The sequence below is a fragment of the Triticum dicoccoides genome, chromosome 3B (genome assembly GCF_002162155.2).
Source record: "Triticum dicoccoides isolate Atlit2015 ecotype Zavitan chromosome 3B, WEW_v2.0, whole genome shotgun sequence".
Taxonomy (NCBI): domain Eukaryota; kingdom Viridiplantae; phylum Streptophyta; class Magnoliopsida; order Poales; family Poaceae; genus Triticum; species Triticum dicoccoides.
This window is the reverse complement of record NC_041385.1, coordinates 433,277,850-433,299,888: the sequence shown is the minus strand read 5'-3', so window position 1 is coordinate 433,299,888 and position 22,039 is coordinate 433,277,850. Positions and strand designations below refer to the sequence as shown.

General features: G+C 52.5%; 1 long non-coding RNA gene across 1 annotated transcript; it reads right to left on the bottom strand.

Moving 5' to 3' along the window:
• Positions 1 to 658: 658 nt before the first annotated feature.
• On the bottom strand, positions 659 to 21,621 carry LOC119281350. Its single transcript, XR_005138385.1, has 3 exons — positions 21,469 to 21,621; positions 15,448 to 15,576; positions 659 to 956 (listed from the first exon to the last, which is right to left on the bottom strand). It is a non-coding gene; the product is annotated as an uncharacterized LOC119281350 (long non-coding RNA).
• Positions 21,622 to 22,039: the final 418 nt, after the last annotated feature.

The window sequence follows — 22,039 nt, the reverse complement described above, 5'->3', positions numbered from 1 at the left end:
GGATCCTGGTCCACACGCGGGAGGATGGGGCCGGAAAATCAAGGATTTGAATGCGCGGCGTTGGGGAGGTGGGAGTGCGGTTGAGAGAGAGAGATGGATGACGATGTGGACGTGGATGTATGCCGCTACCTGCCTCTGCCTGCTGGCGGCCTCCGCCGCCTATCAATTGTCAAGGGCTTGGGCCTGGGCCGACGGTGAGGTGTGGTCGCGATGAACTGGGTGAAGTGTGTGATCAGAATGTGCTAAGAAAAAGTGTGTGATCAGGATGTGCCTCAGTGAATCATTAGCTATGGTAAACATCTTCACGTCAATAAAGGGGAGATAAGGCTAACTCCAAGGCGACGATTCAAACGGATGCGGATTTGATCCGTCTTTTGTCCATTGGGTCCGTCAAAGAGGCGGTGGCCCGCCTCGTACATGTTTTCGTGGGAAGTACGCTCAACCCGCTAACCCATCTAATCTGTCCCGCCGGATGGTGGCCAAATATGCACAAATTTTTCTATGCATATATTTGAACTAACATTGCACAACCAAGCAAATCACATAGTTTTACACGACAATAATAAATACTTTACAACCATATTTTATAACTTACAACCATATTTAAATTGTCACAAATACATTAAAAGAAAAAGAACAGATACATCTATTGGTTGTTAATGTGAGCCCACATGTGCTCAACCAAGATGAGCCCACAGATACATCATGTATTTCTGTATGAAATTGGATGAACTCTTGTGCTTGGGCAAACCTAGACCTCTTCTCTACTATCGGATTGGAGATTGTCTTCACAAGAGTTGATCAATGAGGATAGATATCATGAGCTAGGGAGTATCCTTTGTTGTAGTGGTGGTTGTTGAGCTCAAAGTTCACCTCTAGGCAATTGTCTTCTGCAAGCCTTCCAAATGTCAGAGAGCGTTGTAGCACGTTGATGTCATTGTGATACCCAACCATACCTAAAAAGGAGTGTCAAATCCAGAGGTCTTGTGCAGCCACAACTTCCAAGTATGAAGTGCAAGCTTTCACATGCCTCTTATATTGTCCTTGCCAGGCAAACAGACAGTTCTTCCACTCCCGGTACCAAGCATTCCCGAAAAACCTCTCTCTACACTGATCCCTAACAACTGGCTTGTATCTATGGCATTTGGCTCTCTCAAGTACTCCGGGCCAAACACTGTTGCCACAGCCTTGCGGAACTTGTACAATGATGCAAGGCATGTGGACCCACTCATGCGGAGATACTCATCAACAATATCACCATGAATTCCGTATGCAAGCATCCGAACCATCACAGTGCATTCTGATAAAAGAAGAGAAGCCAACCATTCCAAGGGCCTGCTCTTTGCATCTAAAGTAATCATCATGCGCCACCATTCCTCCTGAATATGGTTGAACACATGTCGCCATCCAGAAGCGGTGCTGGAAATGCTTAGGACTGAAGAGTGGGGATGTGCACTGAAAGTAGTCGGTGAAGAATAGGCAATGTTTGCTCTCTCTATTTTGATTCAACGCCAGAGCATGGCTCGGAATGGATCCCCTGAATCTCGGCCACTGCCTAGCAATGTGCCCATTGACGATCAAAGTAGCAACCACAAATTCTACACCATCCAACGATGAATCGTCTGAATCACAAATGAAGTTGTTGAAAAAGAATTCATCCCCACTAGCCATTGTACCTTGAAGGCAAAGCCCCCAACACCTTTTAGGTGTGGTGTAGTAGTGGTCGATGAAAATCCACGCGCCCTCACTATACAGGCAGTAGGCCTATCGAAGAGGAGGCGAGTGCGGCCGGCGGCCATGGAGCCGAGGCCGGTAGAAGTGGAGGGGAGGTCAGTGCTGGCGACCATGGCTTCCGTGGCACCAACGGCGGTGAGAAGAGGCCACCAACGTGCCAAGAATGTGCCTCGGATGCGACATTGAGATGGGGGAGTGGGTGGATATGAGAGGAGGCCTGGGAGCGGCGACCAAAGTGGACGGAGGCGGTGAGGGAAAATGGTGTTGGGTATGGAGGGGGTGGGAGAATGGCATACGTGCCACTGACGGGCGGGCCAGGAAGAGGACAAGGATAGGTGCCGCACGTGTCCGCGCCTGCTCAAACCCTGGCCAAATTTTGGTCGGAAATGATAAAGATGTCGGGGAAACTGATCCACGAACACCTATGGGACCGGCGGACCGAGCCCCTTTCGGTTCGGCGGGGGCGGAGATCGCACGAAGAGCAGATCGAGGCGAAGCACACGAGCAGTTTTCCCAGCTTCGGAGCTCTCTGGAGAGATAACACTCCTACTGCTGCATGTTTTAGTGTATTGAGTTCTTGCTCGGGAGCACTGAGTGCTACAGTGCACTCTAGCTGCTAACGAGACCGAGCGTGAGTGTTTTTCTGGCTTCGAACTAAGCCGAACCTCCCCTACGTTGTGCATGGGCCTCCTTTTATACGCTCAAGGGGTCACCGACAGGTGGCAATGTAGGCAAGGGTAAAAATGGAAAAGGAGTTGCAGTTGGTACAACTACCTGTACAGTGTATCCTACCTAACCCTGACGGCAGGGGACAAAGGCATTAAATGCCCGTCTGTGTCGCCCAAACAGTGCAGAAAAGGACCGTCAGGGACGCCACCGTTCGCCACGATGGTAATCTTGTCAGCGTCGCTTGCCACCGCACACCGTTGGCTACACAGCCTCTCGCCACGCGCACCTGGAAAGGCCCCAGGGCGACACGTTGGTGGATGTGCTGGAGCGCAAGTACAGGGTGGTAGCTTGTCGCGGCAAGTGCCTTGCCGTGGTCGTTGTCTTGTCGCGCCCGGAAGCTTGTCGCTCACCGGGCCTTGCCGGGACGCGTGGCGCATCGCGGCAAGTTCCTTGAGGTGCCTTGGTTGGCCTTCCCGGCGAGCTCCTCTTGCCGGGGTCTTGTCTCTTGGCTTCAATACTTTGTTCTTGAATGGTTCCAAAGGAACCATGGAGGACCTTGGCGGTTGCCCGGCAAGCCTTGCCGCGGGGTGCTGCAACTGCCCGTGCACAAGTTAGGGATATTAGGGTACCCCTACTCTAGTACACCGACAGGAGCCCCCGGGCCTGGGCCACACACGGTGCCGAGCGCTGTTGGGCCAGGCCCAAAACAGGGCACGGGCACGCGCTGCCTGGGTTACGCCGTATCTTACTCCGTATCCACCGCGCCCTCCCCCAACGGCACGCGTCGAATGCGGCGTCGTGGGAGAGATCGTGGGTGGTTTCTTTATTCAGAAAGGCGGAATGTCCGCCCCCTCCCTCTTTATAAGCAGGGGAAACAGGGGCGGTTCGTCCACCTCGCCGGTTGTTACTCCATTCTCGGAAATCTCCGCTGCTCCCCCCTTCTTCCCAAAGTCGAAAGAGAGCAGCGCTCCGCCCCCCATCGCCACCAGCGCCACCGACACCGCCGATCTCCCCCGCCACCTCCGCCATGGCTCCGAAAGCCGACAAGGGGAAGGGCGTGAAGTCAGCCGAGGCGCAGCGGCTCGCGGCGCTGTGAAAGGAGCGGGCCATCTTCCCCCCTTAGCTCGACGCGAAGGAGCTGAGGGAGTACTACTACCTCTTCTGGTCGACGAAGACGCGAGCGCATCCGCGCACGAGGGTACTCTCAGCCGCCGCTTCGGGACTGGCTCCGAACTGGTACCCATTCTTCGCGCTGTTCTTCTACTGCGGGCTCTGCCCGCCCTTCTCTGAATTCTTCTGTGATATCATGAACACCTACGGGTTCCGCCTCCTTGACTTCACCCCCAACGCCATTCTGACCATGGCAGTTTTCGCACATCTCTGCGAAAACTTTGTCGGAGTCCACCCAAACGTAGCTCTTTTCCGCCACTTCTTTATGCCCCGAGTCGAGAGAGGGGAGCCCCTTGCCGGCGGAATCGCTTGAATCTCGAGAGTCGGCAAGAAGGAAGCCTATCTGGAGGGAGAGCTCCACAGCAAGTGAGAGGAGTGGAGAGCAGATTGGTGCTGGATCGTCGAGGAGAACCCGCAGCCATTCACCGCCCGGCGCCAAACCCCAATAGTACGCGGCAACGATTGGAGCAACGTGGCCCCGGAAGATGACAGGCCGAAGATTGCCGTTACCCGGATCTTACGCCTCAGGCTTGCCAGGCTCACCGTAGGCGCCGTTGGCGCAGATTTCCTTCGCCGTCGCATCGCCCCCCTTCAGGAGAGGAGGAGACCCGCTTGGGAGTTCCAGAACTCAGCGGATATCATGAGGCTGCGCCCAGGCCTCAATTTCAACTTCATTGTCTTGGAACTGGATGCGATGCTCCTGAAGTTGTTCAAGCGCGATCCTCAACATCCATTCATGCTACCGAGGAGTGTCGTCCCGCTGTGCAACAATTCCTCGCTCGACCGCATCCGTGCAATGATGCCGCTGTGCGATTCGCATGGAATCGTTCCAACTTGGCAAGAGCCTGCAGACGATGTCGTGCAGGAGTTCTTCGACAGCTTGGTAGAAGTGCTGGTCCGCCCCGATGAACAGAAGACCCTCACCCGAGACACCACCGATGCGGAGATGCAGCGCATCGCCACTAGGCTGGAAGAGGCGGCGGCAGCAGCTGCCGCGGGCGAGTTCAGGTTCACCGTGGAGGAGGCAGAGGCAGCAGAGGCGGCAAGCCTTGCCGAGCGAGAGGAGCTTGTCGGCGAGGAAGAACTTGTTGGGCCTGAATCCGAGTCGAGCGAGCCCGCCGAGGGCGCGAATGACCCGTTGGAGATCGGCTCTTCCTCCTCCCCACCTTCAGCTAGCTCGCCGCAAGCGGAGCCCCCAGCTCCAGCAAGAAGGCGTCTCCGCAAGGCCGGGGACGTAGCGGGGCGGCAGACGGGTCAACAGCCGCCGCACCGCGCGACACGCTCGAACGCGGCAAGCACTGTTGCCGCGGGAGCACCTCACGCCGCTGGGGCAACTGGAGCGGGGCCTTCCCGGTCCACCGCTACTGCTCCTGCCAAGCGGACAAGGGAACCTACTCCTCCGCCTCGTCGCACCGGAGGTGAGCCGGACTTCGATCTTTCCGCGCTCAGCTCCGACGAGGAAGAAGAAGAGTAAGTTTATTTGCTGTACTTGTAGTTCTCTAATTCTTGTTGCTTAGTCTTGTCTCTGATTTGCTTTACTCCGAACACATTCCTTTTCAGGACTCTGGCCCAGAGAGCGGCGAAGAGAGCCAAGATCCCGGTGATTGTCATTGAGGATGAACCCACCGCGGCAACAGGGAACATGTCTGAGACCACTTTGCCGGACCCGGCAATTCTTCCCCAAAGCAGCCCCCAGCATAGCCCCCAGCGTAAGTACATAGTTTACTTCCTGCTGTCAGGCGCGCATGGTGGCTTTTTCTTTGCTGATATCTGATTGTTGGTTTGTGTAGGAGTAGAGCAGCCTCACCAGGAGGGCCCGGAAGCCGCTCCCGAAATGCCATTTGCTTCGACTACGCCGCCAAGGGAGGATTCCCCGGCAAGGAAGCGTTCTCCGGCAAGGGAGAATTCTCCGGCAAGGGATAGCACCAGCGACCCCCAGGTGGTGGAGACCATGGCTGCGGATCCTAGTGCTGGTAACCCTCTTGCTTGAAAACTTCCCTTGGGTTCTTCTTCTTCTGATTTTTCTGCTTGAATATTCGCTTGACTTTTCTCCCCTCTTCGGTCGTCAGATCCATCTGCCGCGGATCCAATGGAAACCGAGGCTGCCGGCGAGGAGAACGCGCGCGGCAACAACGACGATGCGGCTGCCATCGAAGAAGAGGCCGGCGGTGATGATGCTGCCGGTGAAGAGGCCGCTAAAGCTGCCGCCACAGAAGCTGGCGAGGAGTCCGGCGATCGTACTGATGGCCCCGAGGCCGCAGGAGCGCCAGGCGCTACGCCGACCGCCGATCCCTCCGCTGCTGCTGCAGCGCCAGGCTCCGAAGAGCCCCAGCCCGGCGCCTACTTGAAGGCCGGCGATGGCATCTTCATCAAGCTCCCCTGGGCGTCGAGCTCCAGGGCGCCGGTCGAAGGGGAAATTTTGGATGGATAAGTGCTTGCCTCCGCTGGGCTGACGCTAGTCGACGCGCCAAGTAGCAGCAGCGATGAGTCTGAGGAGGAGCGGTTGCTGCGGAAGCTTCTGTCGCTCTACCGCGCCCGACAAGCCAAGCTGGCATCCCGAGAGGCGCTTGTCGCGAAGGCGGGAGTGGACATCGAGAAGTGCGCGGAGGAGCTCCAGAGTCTCAGGCAGGAAGCTCTCCGATCCTTAGCAGAGGAGCGGGAGCAACTCGCCGAGGAGCAAAAAGCCTTCCTCCTCAGGAAGGCTGAGGTTGAAGAGCAGCAGCAGCTCGCTGCCGAGAAGCTGTCTGCGCAGGAAGGTGAATTAGCGCAGTGCAAGGTCAACCTTGACAGCCACGAGGAGGAGCTTGCCGCGCGCGAGCAAGCAATTGGCGGGGCTCTCAAGGAAGCAAAGGACGCTGCCACAGGGTGAGAAGGACGCCGTTGCTCATGGTGAGCTGCAGGGTTGTCTCGCCGAGAGGAGCCGAGAGCTTAGCGCCGCCAAGGACTCCAACGCGGATCTCGAGTTGAAGCTGGCCACCTTGACCAAGACGCTGGACGGTGCCAGGGAGCAGGAGGTGGCCTTGAAGGAGAAGATCAAGGCCGACGAGGTGCTGCTGGCGAATGCTGCTGCCGCCCACGACGCTTTCCGGGAGACTGTGGAGCACTGGACCGAGGGTCTCGTGGATCTTGCCGTAGCCATCGATGGGGAGCTGGCGCAGCTAGGGATAGAGGATCTCGGGTACTCCTCCGACGAGCACCTCCAACCCAGCGCCAAGCTCAGCCTGTTCTTCAAAGGCGTGGCGACGGCCCTCCAGCGACTCCGGGAGAAGATCCCAAAGTAGCTGGCCGACGAGTCGCGCAGGATCTGCGCGGGGGCTCTTCAGAAGGTGCTGGTGAAGGTGGCCTTCCGCAACCCAGGGCTCAACCTCACCAACGTCCTCAGGTCCTTGCCGCCGGATGCTGATTTGGAAGCGCTCAAGGCCCTTGTCGCACCCATTGTGGACAAGGTGAGCGAGATCAAGAGGGTTGAGGACGATCGCGTAGATTAGGCCGCCCTTCTTTTCTTTTTCTTTGTCGCTGCTGGTCATGTCATGAGAACATTCTGTTAGAGCTGCGACAAGTTATCTTGTAATATAACTCTATTTTGGGTAGAGATTGCTATGTTATTTCCTTACTTGATCCCTTCCTTTGTATGTTTTTGCCCTACGCTTTTAGGGAACTTGTCGGTGCAGATACCTTGAACCGCGAGCGCTGAGTGCGGGATGTCAGCAGCCTGCTGGCGCTGCCGCTACCGACAAGAAACCTTGTCGCAACTAGTCGCAGCTCTCTTAAATTGTTGAGCAGACTCGAAACAAAGTAAGGGCGCAACTAGCTACGAGTTGGTTCCTCCGCGCATAGGTTTTCCATACAAAGTACGGTCGTTCGAGGAGAATAACTTAAAAAATTTAAAACTGATTTCTCAAACTTTAGCAACTTAGCTTTTCTGTCCTTTGCTTTCCGGTAAGACGAAACTCGCTTGAACGACGCCTGGTCCACACCGTTATCTTCTCCTTTCCCCCCGGCAAACTTGTGGGCGAGGGATCCTTCCTTTCTTTTGAGAAAAAGAAAGAAGAGAAAATAAAGATATGGAGCCTTATGGCTCGTTATTGCTTACCGGGGGTAGGTGCTGCACAAAGTGTCAGATAATGCACGCAAAAAAGGTAGAAAGCATGAAATTGACAAGATGTGCGGAGCACATGAGCTTTACTTATGCACGGGGTCTGCGCCCGGCTTCGTACAAAGGATTATATGCAACATCGGCAAGACTTGTACAAAAGGTGGTTGCCGGAACAGGTTCCGGCAACCGCGCCCTACGGGTAAAACTTACGAAGATGCTCAATGTTTCAGGAGTTGCTCACCGAAATGCCATCTTCGGTCTCAAGGCGGACAGCGCCAGGCCTAGTGACTCGTTTCACCCGATAAGGGCCTTCCCACTTCGGCGTCAACTTGTTGAAATTCTTGGCGGACTGAACGCGCCGAAGAACAAGGTCGCCTTCCTCGAAACTTCTGGCATTAACTTTGCGGCTATGGTAGTGGCGCAAAGCTTGCTGGTATTGAGCAGCTCATACAGCAGCCTGAAGACGGTCCTCCTCAAGGAGCAGCGCGTCATCTTGTCGCAGCTGCTCTTGCTCAAGCTCATCATAAGCGAGCACTCGAGGTGACTCGTATACGAGTTCCGTGGGGAGAACTGCCTCTGCTCCATAGACTAGAGCGAAAGGTGTCTGGCCAGTGGCTCGATTTGGCGTCGTTTTGATTGACCAAAGAACCACCGGCAGCTCCTCGATCTAGTTCCTTCCGCACTTGCGCAGCCTGTCGAAAGTCCTGGTCTTGAGCCCGCGCAGCACTTCAGCATTCGCCCTCTCCGCTTGACCGTTGCTTCTCGGATGAGCAACAGAAGCGAAGCAGACCTTGGCGCCAAGATCTTGGACGTACTGCATGAAGGTACGGCTCGTGAATTGCGTGCCGTTGTCGGTGATGATCCTGTTAGGGATCCCGAAATGGCAAACAATTGACCTGAAGAACTTGACTACTGACTGTGCTGTCACCTTCCTCACTGGTTCCACTTCCGGCCACTTTGTGAACTTGTCGATTGCAACGTACAAGTACTCAAAGCCCCCGACAGCTCGGGGAAAAGGGCGGAGGATGTCGAGCCCCCAGACCGAAAATGGCCAGGATAAAGGGATCGTCTGGAGAGCTTGAGCTGGCTGGTGTATCTGCTTGGAATGGAACTGGCACGCTTCACACTTGGTTACTTGTGCAGTTGCATCCTAGAGGGCTGTCGGGCAAAAAAAACCTTGCCGGAACGCTTTGCCGGCAAGTGCTCTTGCGCCAATGTGGTGACCACATATGCCTCCATGTATCTCTGCCAACAACTTTTGTCCGTCTTCCCGGTGAATACACTTCAATTTCACGCCGTTGAGTGTTCTTCTGTACAGTGTGTTGTCGACAAACTGGTACATACTTGACTGCCGGGCTACTCTTTCCGCTTCTTCTTGCTCTTCAGGAAGTTTTCCTGTCTGAAGGAAATGGACAATCTGATGTGCCCATGCTGGAGCTTGCGGCTCAACAACAAGGACTAAAGGCACATCTGCTGCTGTGGGAACATCCGCTTCTACGGAGAGAACCTACGGTTCAGCCGGAGCTTGACGTTCGCCGGCAAGCTTGCCGGAGCAAAACTTGTCGGGAGCGTCTGCTTCAGCGGAACAAACCCTAGGGCTTGTCGGAGCAGACGGCTCCTCAGCATCCTTGGTGTTGATTTTGGGGACCTTCTTTGCGGTGGCTTCGGGAAGCTCTGCCGGAAAGTAGTCACCAGAAATCAACTTTCTCTTCTTGTTCTGTCCAGTTGATAGCGTTACGGATGGTTGAGTCAGCTTGAGCACAAAGATTCCTGGTTCCACAGGTAACTTAAGTGCGGCGCACTTCGACAGGCCATCAGCAATGTCGTTCTGAGCTCTTGAAACATGTTCCATCTGTAGGCCGTCGAAGTGCTCTTCTAGCTTTCTCACTTCATCAACGTAAGCTTCCATCAACGGACTCTGATAATTCTTGTTCACTTGGCAGAGGTGGCGGGGGAGATTGGCGGCGTTGGTGGTGCCGGTGGCAATGGAGGATGGAGCGCTGCTCTCTTTCGACTCGGGGAATAAGGGGGGAGCAGCGGAGATTTCCGGGAATGGAGTAGCAACCGGCGAGATGGGCGAACTGCCCCTGTTTCCCCTGCTTATAAAGAGGGAGCGGGCGGACGTTTCGCCCTTCCGAATAAAGAAACCACCCACGATCTCTCCCACGATGCCGCATTCGACGCGTGCCGTTGGGGGAGGGCGCGGTGGATGCGGAGTAAGGTACGGCGTAACCCAGGCCGCGTGTGCCCGTGCCCTGCTTTGGGCCTGGCCCAACAGCGCTCGGCACCGTGTGTGGCCCAGGCCCGGGGGCTCCTGTCGGTGTACTAGAGTAGGGGTACCCTAGTATCCCGAACTTGTGCACGGGCAGTTGCAGCACCCCAAGGCAAGGCTTGCCGAGCGACCGCCAAGACCCTCCATGGTTCCTTTGGAGCCATTCAAGAACAAAGTATTTAAGCCAAGGAGACAAGGCCCCGGCAAGAGGAGCTTGCCGGGAAGGCCAACCAAGGCACCTCAAGGAACTTGCCGCGACACGCCACGCGTCCCGGCAAGGCCCGGTGAGCGACAAGCTTCCGAGCGCGACAAGACAACGACCGTGGCGAGGCGCTTGCCGCGACAAGCTACCACCCTGTACCTGCGCTCCAGCACATCCACCAACGTGTCGCCCTGGGGCCTTTCCAGGCACGCGTGGCGAGAGGCTGTGCAGCCAACGGTGTGCGGTGGCAAGCGACACTGACAAGATTACCATCGTGGCGAACGGTGGCGTCCCTGACGGTCCCTTTCTGCACTGTTCGAGCGACGCAGATGGGCATTTAATGCCCTTGTCCCCTGCCGTCAGGGTTAGGTAAGATACACTATACAGGTAGTTGTACCGACCGCAACTCCTTTTCCATTTTTACCCTTGTCTACGTTGCCACCTGTCGGTGACCCCTTTAGCATATAAAAGGAGGCCCACATGCAACATAGAGAGGGGGGGCTCAGTTTGAAGCCAGAAAAACACTCACGCTCGGTCTCGTTAGCAGCTAGAGTGCAGTCTAGCACTCAGCGCTCCCGATCAAGAACTCAATACACTAAAACATGCAGCAGTAGGAGTGTTATCTCTCCGGAGAGCTCCGAAGCTGGGTAAACTGCTCGTGTGCTTCGCCTCGATCCGCTCTTCGTGCGATCTCCGCCCCCCGCCGAACCGAAAGGGGCTCGGTCCGCCGGTCCCATAGGTGTTCGTGGATCAGTTTCCCGACAAGGAGAAGATGATGGTGTGGACCAAGCGTCGCTCGAGGAAATTTCGCCTTACCAGGAAACAAACGACAGAAAAGCTAAGTTGCCAAAGTTTGAGCAATCAATTTTAATTTTTTAAGTTATCTTCCTCGAACGACCGTGCTTTGTATGGAAAACCTGTGCGCGGAGGAACCAACTCGTAGCTAGTTGCGCCCTTACTTTGTTTCGAGTCCGCTCAACAACTTAAGTGGGCTGCGACTAGTTGCGACAAGATTTCTTGTCGGTAGCGGCACCGCCAGCAGGCTGCTGACGTCCCGCACTCAGCGCTCGTGGTTCAAGGTGCCTGCGCCGACAAGTTCCCTAAAAGCGTAGGGTAAAAACATACAAAGGAAGGAAGCAAGTAGAGGAAATAACATAGCAATCTCTACCCAAAATAGAGTTATATTACAAGATAGCTTGTCGCAAGCTCTAATAGATTGTTCCCATGACATGGCCAGCAGCGACAAGAAAAAGAAAAGATGGGCGGCCTAATCTACGCGATCGCCCTCAACCCTCTTGATCTCGCTCACCTTGTCCACAATGGGTGCAACAAGGGCCTTGAGCGCCTCCAGATCAGCATCCGGCGGCAAGGACCTGAGGACGTTGGTGAGGTTGAGGCCTGGGTTGCGGAAGGCCACCTTCATCAGCACCTTCTGAAGAACCCCCGCGCAGATCCTGCGCGACTCGTCGGCCAGCTGCTTTGGGATCTTCTCCCGGAGTCGCTGGAGGGCCGTCGCCACGCCTTTGAAGAACAGGCTGAGCTTGGCGCTGGGTTGGAGGTGCTCATCGGAGGAGTAGGTTCCCTTGTCCGCTTGGCAGGAGCAGCAGCGGTAGACCGGGAAGACCCCGCTCCAGTTGCCGCAGCAGCGTGAGGTGCTCCCGCGGCAACAGTGCTTGCCGCGGTTGAGCGCGTCGCGCGGTGCGGCGGCTGTTGACCCGTCCGCCGCCCCGCTACTTCCCCGGCCTTGCGGAGACGCCTTCTCGCTGGAGCTGGGGGCTCCGCTTGCGGCGAACTGGCTGAAGGTGGGGAGGAGGAGGAGCCGATCCTCAACGGGTCGCTCGCGCCCTCGGCGGGGTCGCTCGACTCAGATTCAGGCCCGACAAGTTCTTCCTCGCCGACAAGCTCCTCTCGCTCGGCAAGGCTTGCCGCCTCTGCTGCCTCTGCCTCCTCCACGGTGAATCCAAACTCGCCCGCGGCAGCTGCTGCCGCCGCCTCTTCCAGCCTAGTGGCGATGCGCTGCATCTCCGCATCGGTGGTGTCGCGGGTGAGGCTCTTCTGTTCATCGGGGCGGACCGGCACTTCTACCAAGCTGTCGAAGAATTCCTGCACGACGTTGTCTGCAGGCTCTTGCCAAGTTGGAACAATTCCGTGTGAATCGCACAGCGGCATCATTGCACGGATGCGGTCGAGCGAAGAATTGTTGCACAGCGGAACGACGCTCCTCGGCAGCATGAACGGATGTTGAGGATCGCGCTTGAACAGTTCCAGAAGCATCGCGTCGAGCTCCAAGACAGTGAAGTTGAAGTTGAGGCCTGGGCGCAGCCTCATGATATCCGCCGAGTTCTGAAACTCCCAGGCGGGTCTCCTCCTCTCTTGAAGGGGGGCGATGCGGCGGCGAAAGAAATCTGCGCCAACGGCGCCTACGGTGAGCCCGGCAAGCCTAAGGCGTAAGATCCGGGTGACGGCAATCTTCAGCCTGTCATCCTTCGGGGCCACGTTGCTCTAATCGTTGCCGCGTACTATTGGGGTTTGGCGCCGGGCGGTGAATGGCTGTGGGTTCTCTTCGACGATCCAGCACCAATCTGCTCTCCATTCCTCCCACTTGCTGCGGAGCTCTCCCTCCAGATAGGTTTCCTTCTTGCCGACTCTCGAGATCCAAGCGATCCCGCCGTCAAGAGGCTCTCCTCTCTCGACCCGGGGCATAAAGAAGTGGCGAAAGAGGGCTACATTGGGATGGACTCCGACAAAGTTTTTGCAGAGATGTGCGAAAACTGCCATGGTCAGAACGGCGCTGGGGGTGAAGTCAAGGAGGCGGAACCCGTAGGTGTTTATGATGTCATAGAAAAATTCAGAGAAGGGCGGGCAGAGCCCGCGGTAGAAGAACAGCGCGAAGAAGGGGTACCCGTTCGGAGCCAGTCTCGAAGCGGCAGCTGAGAGTACCCTCGTGCGCGGATGCGCCCGCGTCTCCGTCGACCAGAAGAGGTAGTAGTACTCCCTTAGCTCCTTCGCGTCAAGCTGAGGGGGGAAGATTGCCCGCTCCTTTCGCAGCGCCGCGAGCCGCTGTGCCTCGGCTGACTTCACGCCCTTCCCCTTGTCGGCTTTCGGAGCCATGGAGGAGGTGGCAGGGGAGATCGGCGGCGTCGATGGCGCTGGTGGCGATGGGGGGCGGAGCGCTGCTCTCTTTCGACTTTGGGAAGAAGGGGGGAGCAGCGGAGATTTCCGAGAATGGAGTAACAACCGGCGAGGTGGACGAACCGCCCCTGTTTCCCCTGCTTATAAAGTATTCAAGCCAAGAGACAAGACCCCGGCAAGAGGAGCTTGCCGGGAAGGCCAACCAAGGCATCTCAAGGAACTTGCCGCGACGCGCCACGCGTCCCGGCAAGGCCCGGTGAGCGACAAGCTTCCGGGTGCGACAAGACAACGACCGCGACAAGGCGCTTGCCGCGACAAGCTACCACCCTGTACCCGCGCTCCAGCACATCCACCAACTTGTCGCCCTGGGGCCTTCCCAGGGGCGTGTGGCGAGAGTCTGTGCAGCCAGCGGTGCGAGGTGGCAAGCGACGCTGACAAGATTGCCATTGTGGCGAACGGTGGCGTCCCTGACGGTCCCTTTCTGCACTGTTTGGGCGACGCAGATGGGCATTTAATGCCCTTGTCCCCTGCCATCAGGGTTAGGTAGGATACACTGTACAGGTAGTTGTACCGACCGCAACACATTTTTCCATTTTTATCCTTGTCTACGTTGCCACCTGTCGGTGACCCCTTTAGCATATAAAAGGAGGCCCACGTGCAACGTAGAGAGGGGGTCGGCTCAGTTCGAAGCCAGAAAAACACTCGCGCTCGGTCTCGTTAGCAGCGAGAGTGCACCGTAGCACTCAGCGCTCCCGAGCAAGAGCTGAATACAATCAGACATGCAGCAGTAGGAGTGTTATCTTTCCGGAGAGCTCCGAAGCTGGGTAAACTGCTCGTGTGCTTCGCCTCGATCCGCTCTTCGTACGACCTCCGCCCCCCACCGAACCGAAAGGGGCTCGGTCCGCCGGTCCCATAGGTGTTCGTGGATCAGCTTCGCCGACGTCGCAAGCGGACGAAAAATGGACGCTTGTCAGTTTGGGTCGCCGCGTTGGATCGTGATTTATGTCTGTTTCCACCCAAACGGGCGTGGACGGACCAAATGTGATCGCGCGTAGGAGTTGGCCTAATTTCAGGAAGTGGTTATTTTCCATTTCATCGCTCCTCCCACTCTACGAAAAAATTAAAAAGATGCTTTATTAGAAATTATAAACTAAGAACTAAAATAAAAGTATGGAAGGCTGGCCTCTCCTATGTATATTTACTCCTCCATTCGGGGACCTCTTGTTAGACTAGTGGTTATTGGGTGTTGTTAGTGACTTTAGTCGCATCTCGTTACGAGGTAGGCTATGATAACCTTATAAGTGATAGTGCCACACTCTCTTTCGACTAGTCTTTTGGGTTGTGGTGAGCTCTCCGCTTATAGTGGTGTGTCTGATGCGCACCGAACATCCAAATGACCCAGGGGTTAGTACCACCTTAAAAGGGAGAGTGCCACACTCACTTCAGGCTAGTCTTATGGGATGTGATGGACCATCCCCTTATAGTAGTTTGTCCTATGCGCATCAGAAATGCCCGAACGTGGGACATAGGTTAGGAGTTGGGCCTGGGACACTAACACTCATATGTTTTGTTCACACTATTTTTTTTTCATAACAAAGTTGGCTTTAGTTTTTTTCCTCACAACTCAAGTTGGACCTAGGAAAAAAAGGCTTCTCGTAGATGAGATCATTGTCGCCTAGGCTGCTCGTGGACAAGATCACCATCACCAGGTCCTACCATCAAAACCTGCCACCCACTACCCCGACGCTGCCCAAACCCACCTTCAAACCATGCTACTCCTTCCCTCACCTCGGTGTCGCCACATGCCGCCTCTCACCCGACACTACCCAAAGCAGCTCACGTCTCCCTCACCCTACTCCATGCTGCTAAACACCACCTTCACCAGCATCAGGGTTTCAAGCACACTTGGTTAGGAGACAAAATTGGCTTGCCAACATTTGGCAAGTTCTAAATTGACAAAAATCAACAAGTTTTGTGAGGCCGGCAAAGGAAGTTCACAACCAACCAATCGGTAGCCAATTTTCCAATATATCGTTGTTCTTCTTTTTGGAATTTCATTAGCTATGATCCAATTTATACCCAATGCAAACATGAGATATACATCACATAACTAAGAGCACGATAACAATCAGAGTGGTAAGTAGAGCGAAAAGCAATCAACAATGTACTTACTTTTTCCTTGAGAACTAAGCCCTTCGAGTTCAAATCACCAGTTGCATATGGCACTTAGCTCATCCGCTAAGCGTTCTTCCATAACTTTGACACCGTCTAGAGCTAAGGTGTTCAGGTTTATCTCGTTGCCTGCAAAGTTGCACAAACAAGTCTAAATAACGCAACCCCGATGAGTATAATTATATTACTACTCATGTTCCACTCGAAGTTACAAGTTCAGAAAGCAGCCCAAGTTTACATGCCAATCATTATGCATCACGTACAACTTAGGTTGTATCTAAAATTGTAAGAATCAACAAAGTTTCAAGGGTTTCTTATACATACTACTACCATCTAGAACATGACGTTTAACTCAAATTGGTTAATATAAAGCATGCAAACATATTAACAAAAAGTATGGAGCAAGAATAGAAATCAAATCAAACATACGTTATGCAAGATTCTTCTCTTGACATTGGGTTTACACTTAAGAAATCATACAAATCTTCAATCAACAACGGGTCAAATTTATGCACCAAGCATACTCAGAAGCAGGAGGAGGATATCAAGATTTCATATGTGTACCCATAACACACACTCTAACAAATACATATTTTCATTTTGTATTGCTGAATTGTCTCATGTTATAGGGTGTCTTCACTTTCTTTCAAGTATATAGAATTCTTATCAGGAGGAAATTGCACATTTAAGAGATATATGTGAACTTTTTTCTTGGTTGGCCAAAGTTATTTTAGTGTACTTTTGCGTGTTGAATATGAAAAAACCATGTGAAATGATATCATCTACATGTGCCAGAGAAGCATGACAATTGAAAAGATAAATATATGAATGATTAAGCGCTTTCGGGTGAAGAGTTAATCTACCACAACTTTGTTAGTAAGAAGGATGAGTATTGTGCTCAAGAGTTCCTGAACTTGTTAAATCTCAATGGGCTACCTTTACATGTGCTTAGATTGAAGATAATCTACCATGTTATACCATTGGGCGATCAAGTTGATGGACCGTGTGATGAAACACGATTTATTGTCTGGGTTTTCAGAGGAACACATCTACACATAAATTGTGCTGGGACAACACATCGGTAGGGGGGTGTCCTTCCTTGGATACTTCTCCAACCTGCAACGATGACATGTTCTCGTTCAAATTCAAGATGAAGCAGCTTCTGATTGTCTCAAGTATCTACTTGACACGGTGTTCTATCATGGTCGGCTATATGTTGCATTGTCTCGAGCCACCACGAAGAGAAACATAATGATTATCATCATCAAGGAGAAGGATAAGAGCAAGGACTAGACCAAGAAATGAAAAAAAGCTCGTAATAACGACATGAAGAACATAGTCTACAAGTTAGTCCTTCACAATTGAAATGGAAGGATCAAACTTGAGCAACTTTCACGACTGCCATTGCATAAAACATCCTATTGTTTGGTGCAAGCATCCATGCATAACACAAAAGATGACCCGACTTATTTGTAGTCCTATGAACATTTTGAATAACAAATGAAGAAAAATCAGAAGCAAACTCCCCAATTTTTAAGAATATAGGAGACACAATTGACCAAGAACTGTGGCGAGAATTCCAGAGGCTGACCACCCCAAGACAGTTCGTATTTATACTACCTTGGTGAAGTCCCACAAACTTGCCAAACATAAACTCTGTCCTGGAGAGCTACTGCTTCTACGATGAGAGGATCCTATATAGGGTTAAACCAAGTACAAAGATAGTTCGCGAACAAGCAACCCCTCCACCTCTCCTTGCGCTCATCAGCTACTATGACTCCATCAGTATTAATCTTCACCCAACAAGAATCGGGCGGCCGCCAACACTGTTTCGGAGCAATGTCACTTCAGCGTCACTCGTGGATCGAAGGCCTCCTGGTTATGAGTCCAACGATTCCTAGAAGATGAGATAGCTCACATAATAATAAGGAAAAAGTATGTTTTTGGTCCCTCAAGTTCCTCAAAAGTATAGACTTGGTCCCTCAAGATTTTTTTAGACATTTGGTCCTTCAAGTCTCAAAACCGGATAGGTTTGGTCCATTTTGAGCACGTTGACCGAGTTTGACCAATGAACAGTAAATCTGAAAAAATAGCAAACAAATTTTAAAAACCCAAAATTTTGTGACAACCAAGATGCTTGGGTGCGCTAGGTGCGTGTAAATTTTTGTGGTCAAATAACATCCGAGGAGCTCCCGCAAAAAATCGGTTTCTTTTGTGAGCCAAAATTTGTATTTTTTTCACGAGCTCCTTGAATGTCGAAACACCACATGAATTTTCATGCACCTAGCAAAGCATCTTGGTTACCCCAAAATTTCATATTTTCTTGATTTTTTTTGAATTATTGTTCATCAGTCAAACCCGGTCAAGGTGGTCAAATCTGGTCAACATAGGCAAAATCTAGTTTTCGACCAAACTTATCCGGTTTTGAGCCTTGAAGGACCAAATGTTTACCAAAAAATGTCCTCTGTCTTCCTTTGAAAAAATTTAGTCACAAGAAGAATCCTTGGCCCAAGTAACAAGATGCGGCCTTGGCAACTTCAATTGTAATGAAGGTTTTTTTATTGAAAGATCCAGCTGACGACGGTGTTCATTTCATAAGCAGAGAGAGAGAGAGGGGGGGGGGAAACAGGTGTTGATCAAGAGATCGATGGAAGAAAAACAAATGTTACAGGCCAGCCTAGGTTGGTCCTATGCTGGCAAAAATGCTCCTATGTGTGATTTCTCACGACACATCCCCGAACGGGTGCTCCATGCATTTCGCTCCAGCGATCCTCCATTGCTCCATGTCCTGCCGGTAGGCTTCAGTGATGCTTTGCAATCTTTTCCCTGAAGGTGCATGCATTGCGCTCAAGCCATATCTGCCTGGAGAGCAAAGCAAGCATCAATTTAGTCCCTTTCTTGGTGCATGTGGTCGCGTGGTCGATGATCATCTGGACGCGCTCGCCCGTTGTCTTCCCTGTGCTCCAGCTGCTGCTTGCCAGGGCGCTGCATCCACACTTGGTGGCCACCTTGTTCCACACTTAGATGGCGAGAGGGCACTCCCAGAAGAGGTGTGAAGAGGTCCCGAGGTTCCCCATGCACAGCTGACAGAAGTAGTTGTCGCCCCAACCTCTGCGCTGCAGCCGGTCAATACACCATAGCCTCTCCAGGCGCAGCAGCCAGATGAACATTTTGGTCTTGTCGGGTGCCCAACCTTCTTGATTGATCCTCTGAAGTTGATTGTTGTCATTGAGATGTCGTCGAACTACACGTTGTAGGCAGAATGCGCAGAGTACTGACCAGAGCTGCTCAAAGTCCATCTGATCACATCCTCCCTCCCATCTTCCATCATGATCCCAACGCTTCGAATCTCCCTTGCCAATTGGAGTACAAGATGCATGATGTTGTCGTGGTTGCTGTGGCGAAGATCGAGGATCCGCCGGTCTTCGTGCAGTGCTTTCTGAACCTATCTGTTCTTCCTAATGGATTGAGCGAAAACCTCCGGATAGGCCAGGCAAAGAAGGTTTTGATCAAGTCCGGTTTTGATCCAGTCCAGAATCACTACCGTGTTCACATGACACTATTGCAAGTATCAAGTGTCTAGAGGACAGTGCAAGGTCATCTGGCGGCTGGTTTGTAGGCCAGAACGTCTTGGTGGACTCGGTATCCTTGACTTCCGCATGTATGCTCGGCCCTGCGACTTCGTTGGCTTTGCTATGGGTGGAAGGAGCCGCAACGGGCGTGGGTAAGATAAGGAAACCCTTGTGGCTCCACTGGCAGAGCCCTCTTCTATGCCGTAACGACCATCACCGTGGGGGATGGTCGGAAGGCCCGGTTTTGGCATTCTCCATGGCTCGATGGAAAGAAGCCCAAAGATCTCGCACCTCTGGTCTTCGAGATCTTTGCCAACAAGAACAAATCTGTGTGAAGAAGGCCTTTCTTGAAAAAAATTGGATCCGGTGGATCAACCTTTTGGGAGGCCTCTTGGTGGAGCACATCGAGCAATTTTGTGGCCTCTGGGAGAAGATTTAAGAGGTGCACTTACATGACAACGTTGCTGACGACATCAGATGGAACGTTGCCGCCAACGTGCTCTACTCCGCGGCCTCGGCTTACAAGGCCCAGTTCGAGGGCTCTATCATCTCACCCATGCCCAAGATGCTGTGGAATAGTTGGGCACCGCCTAAGTGCAAATTCTTTGCCTGGCTTGTCATCAAGGATAGGGTCTGGACCGCCGATCGACTACAGCGGAGAGGTTGGCCAAACAGCAACTTATGCCAGCTTTGCAAGAGGGAGCTGGAGACTGCTATGCATCTCCTCTTCAAATGTAGGTTCTCCACTCAGTATTTGGAATGCGGTCAAAGCTTGGGTGGACGCGCCGGAGTTGGATGTAGCGACATAGGCCGGAATACCCTCCGTCAGCGAGTGGTGGACTTCGGTGGTTCTCACTCATGGTCATAGGCGGAAAGTGGTGTCTTCTCTTATCATGCTTGTTTCTTGGGAGGTCTGGAAAGAGAGAAACTCAAGAGTTTTTCAACAAACATGTAGGCTGCCAACTGTGGTGGTCGGAGGCATTAAGGCAGAGGCGAAGAACTGGATCATCGCTGGGGCTAGGCACTTGGGTTCTTTGATGCCGCGAGAGTAGGCTTAACTTTTCATTTGTGGAGGAGTAATGACCCTCATATGACCTCTGTTACTTTGTTACTCCCCTCCTTTTTCATGAGATGAGGCAAAGCTTTTGCCTCCGTTTCAAAAAAAAATCTCCATTGGGAGGCAAATATTACACCTGCTCAGCCCTTTCATGGGTCGATGCTTCAGTGTAGCCACACCAGAAAACCCACACTTTCGGCCCAACATTTAGCTTTCAAAGTCGGCTCCATAACTGTTCCTCAGACTTTGAATTACTTGTAATCGTCCCTTGCCCTCGAGCGAGTGCAATACGCCAATTTATCCTTTCTATTTTTTTCTTCACCTTTTCCTGTCTAAGTTTTCTCTCCTATTTTCTATCGCCAGTTTTTCTGGTTTTTTTTGCAATTGTTTTTTTTTGAAACAAGGCAAAAGATTTGCCATTTCATTGATTAAGAAGGAAGTCATAGACAAAAGTCGCGAAGCGGCTAAAAGAGAAAAAACAGTAAGAGGTCTACTCTGGCGGCATGACAACACTCATGTGCTTCTCTCCGGCCATCGCCCAAAGAGACACCTCCGCTTTGATCTTACTGATAAGAACTATGGAAGGGATGGCCGTGTTTCTGAAGACTCTGGCATTGCGCTCCGTCCATATCTCCCATGAGATAAGCATCATCAGGGAGGCGAGCGCCTTAGGGGATCCAAGGCGAATCTGAAGGTTGCCATTCCACCATGCTCTCACCGAAGTCATTGTCTGCCAAGCCGCCGTAGCGATGTGATGCATTCCAAGCCACGGGAGAATATTGTTCCAAATGCGGGTGGTGTAGCGACATTGGAAAAGGAGGTGGGCGGCCGACTCTTGGCATTGCTGACATAGAGGGCAGAGGCCACAGTTTGGCCAGCCGCGGCGTATCAACCGATCCGAAGTCCAAATCCTATTTTGAAGGACAAGCCAGGCAAAGAACTTGCACCTTGGGGGTGCCCAAACCTTCCAAACTGTGTGAACTACAATTGTTAGTTCTCTAATCACTATTTGCATCATACTAGTTGGTTTTCAGGTTCTCATGGGGTAATTTTGAAATGGTACCGGTTTCAGTTTCTCGCGCAGATACCCGTATGGTATCGCGGTGGACTACATGAGATCAAGATGCACATTCAAATAGAAGACTGACAAATTAACCCCGTAAGCATCTGCTCTCGGCTCCAAAGTCAGAATTTCAGGCACTGTGGGGGAAGGGGTCAATCATGGGACGGCTAGCTGGGCGGAGGAATGGGAAGGAGGATCTCCGAGACTACTCCATGCAGCCGGACTGCCATACCGATACCATACCACTACTAGTTCTCTACAAAATTAACACATGTACGGAACAGAAAAGAGCATTCGGTAAAAGAATATAGTCCAGTATGTATGTGTACCCTGTGATTCTCGTGTAGAAATTCCAAGCCCGAGATATGAACTGGTGCGGCTGCTGCTCCACGGACGTCGTGGGAGCCAGATGTGAGGAAAGTAGCTAGCCATGGCGAAGCCTTTCCCTTGCGCTGGAGCCCCGTTCCTGCCCCGAGACCATCGTGTACGTGGGTCTGATGTTTTAACAAGGTTCGCAGAGTGACCTGGCACCGTGTGGAGCGACTTGTGCGCGGAACGTTGACAGGATGAGCTCATTTTGGCGACATCGTAACTCCATCGAGCTCGTTTGGTGTCATGGTATTGGACTGGGCATCACCACGTGGAAATGAGCTTTTATAAAAAGATAAACAAACTATTAGTAATTTCTAAAACTGATCACTCACCCGTACAACTGCGCGTGCTATTTTTTTTTTATTTTGTGGCAAACTGCTAGATAAATCAGTTCAAAACAAAGATAGATATCAATGAAAATTCTTACATCCATTAGTTGGCGAATTTGTAAGAAACGAAATAATTGAAACGATGTTAGGGCATCTCCAACACCGACCCGCAAACCGTCCATATACGTCCAGGCCCCGG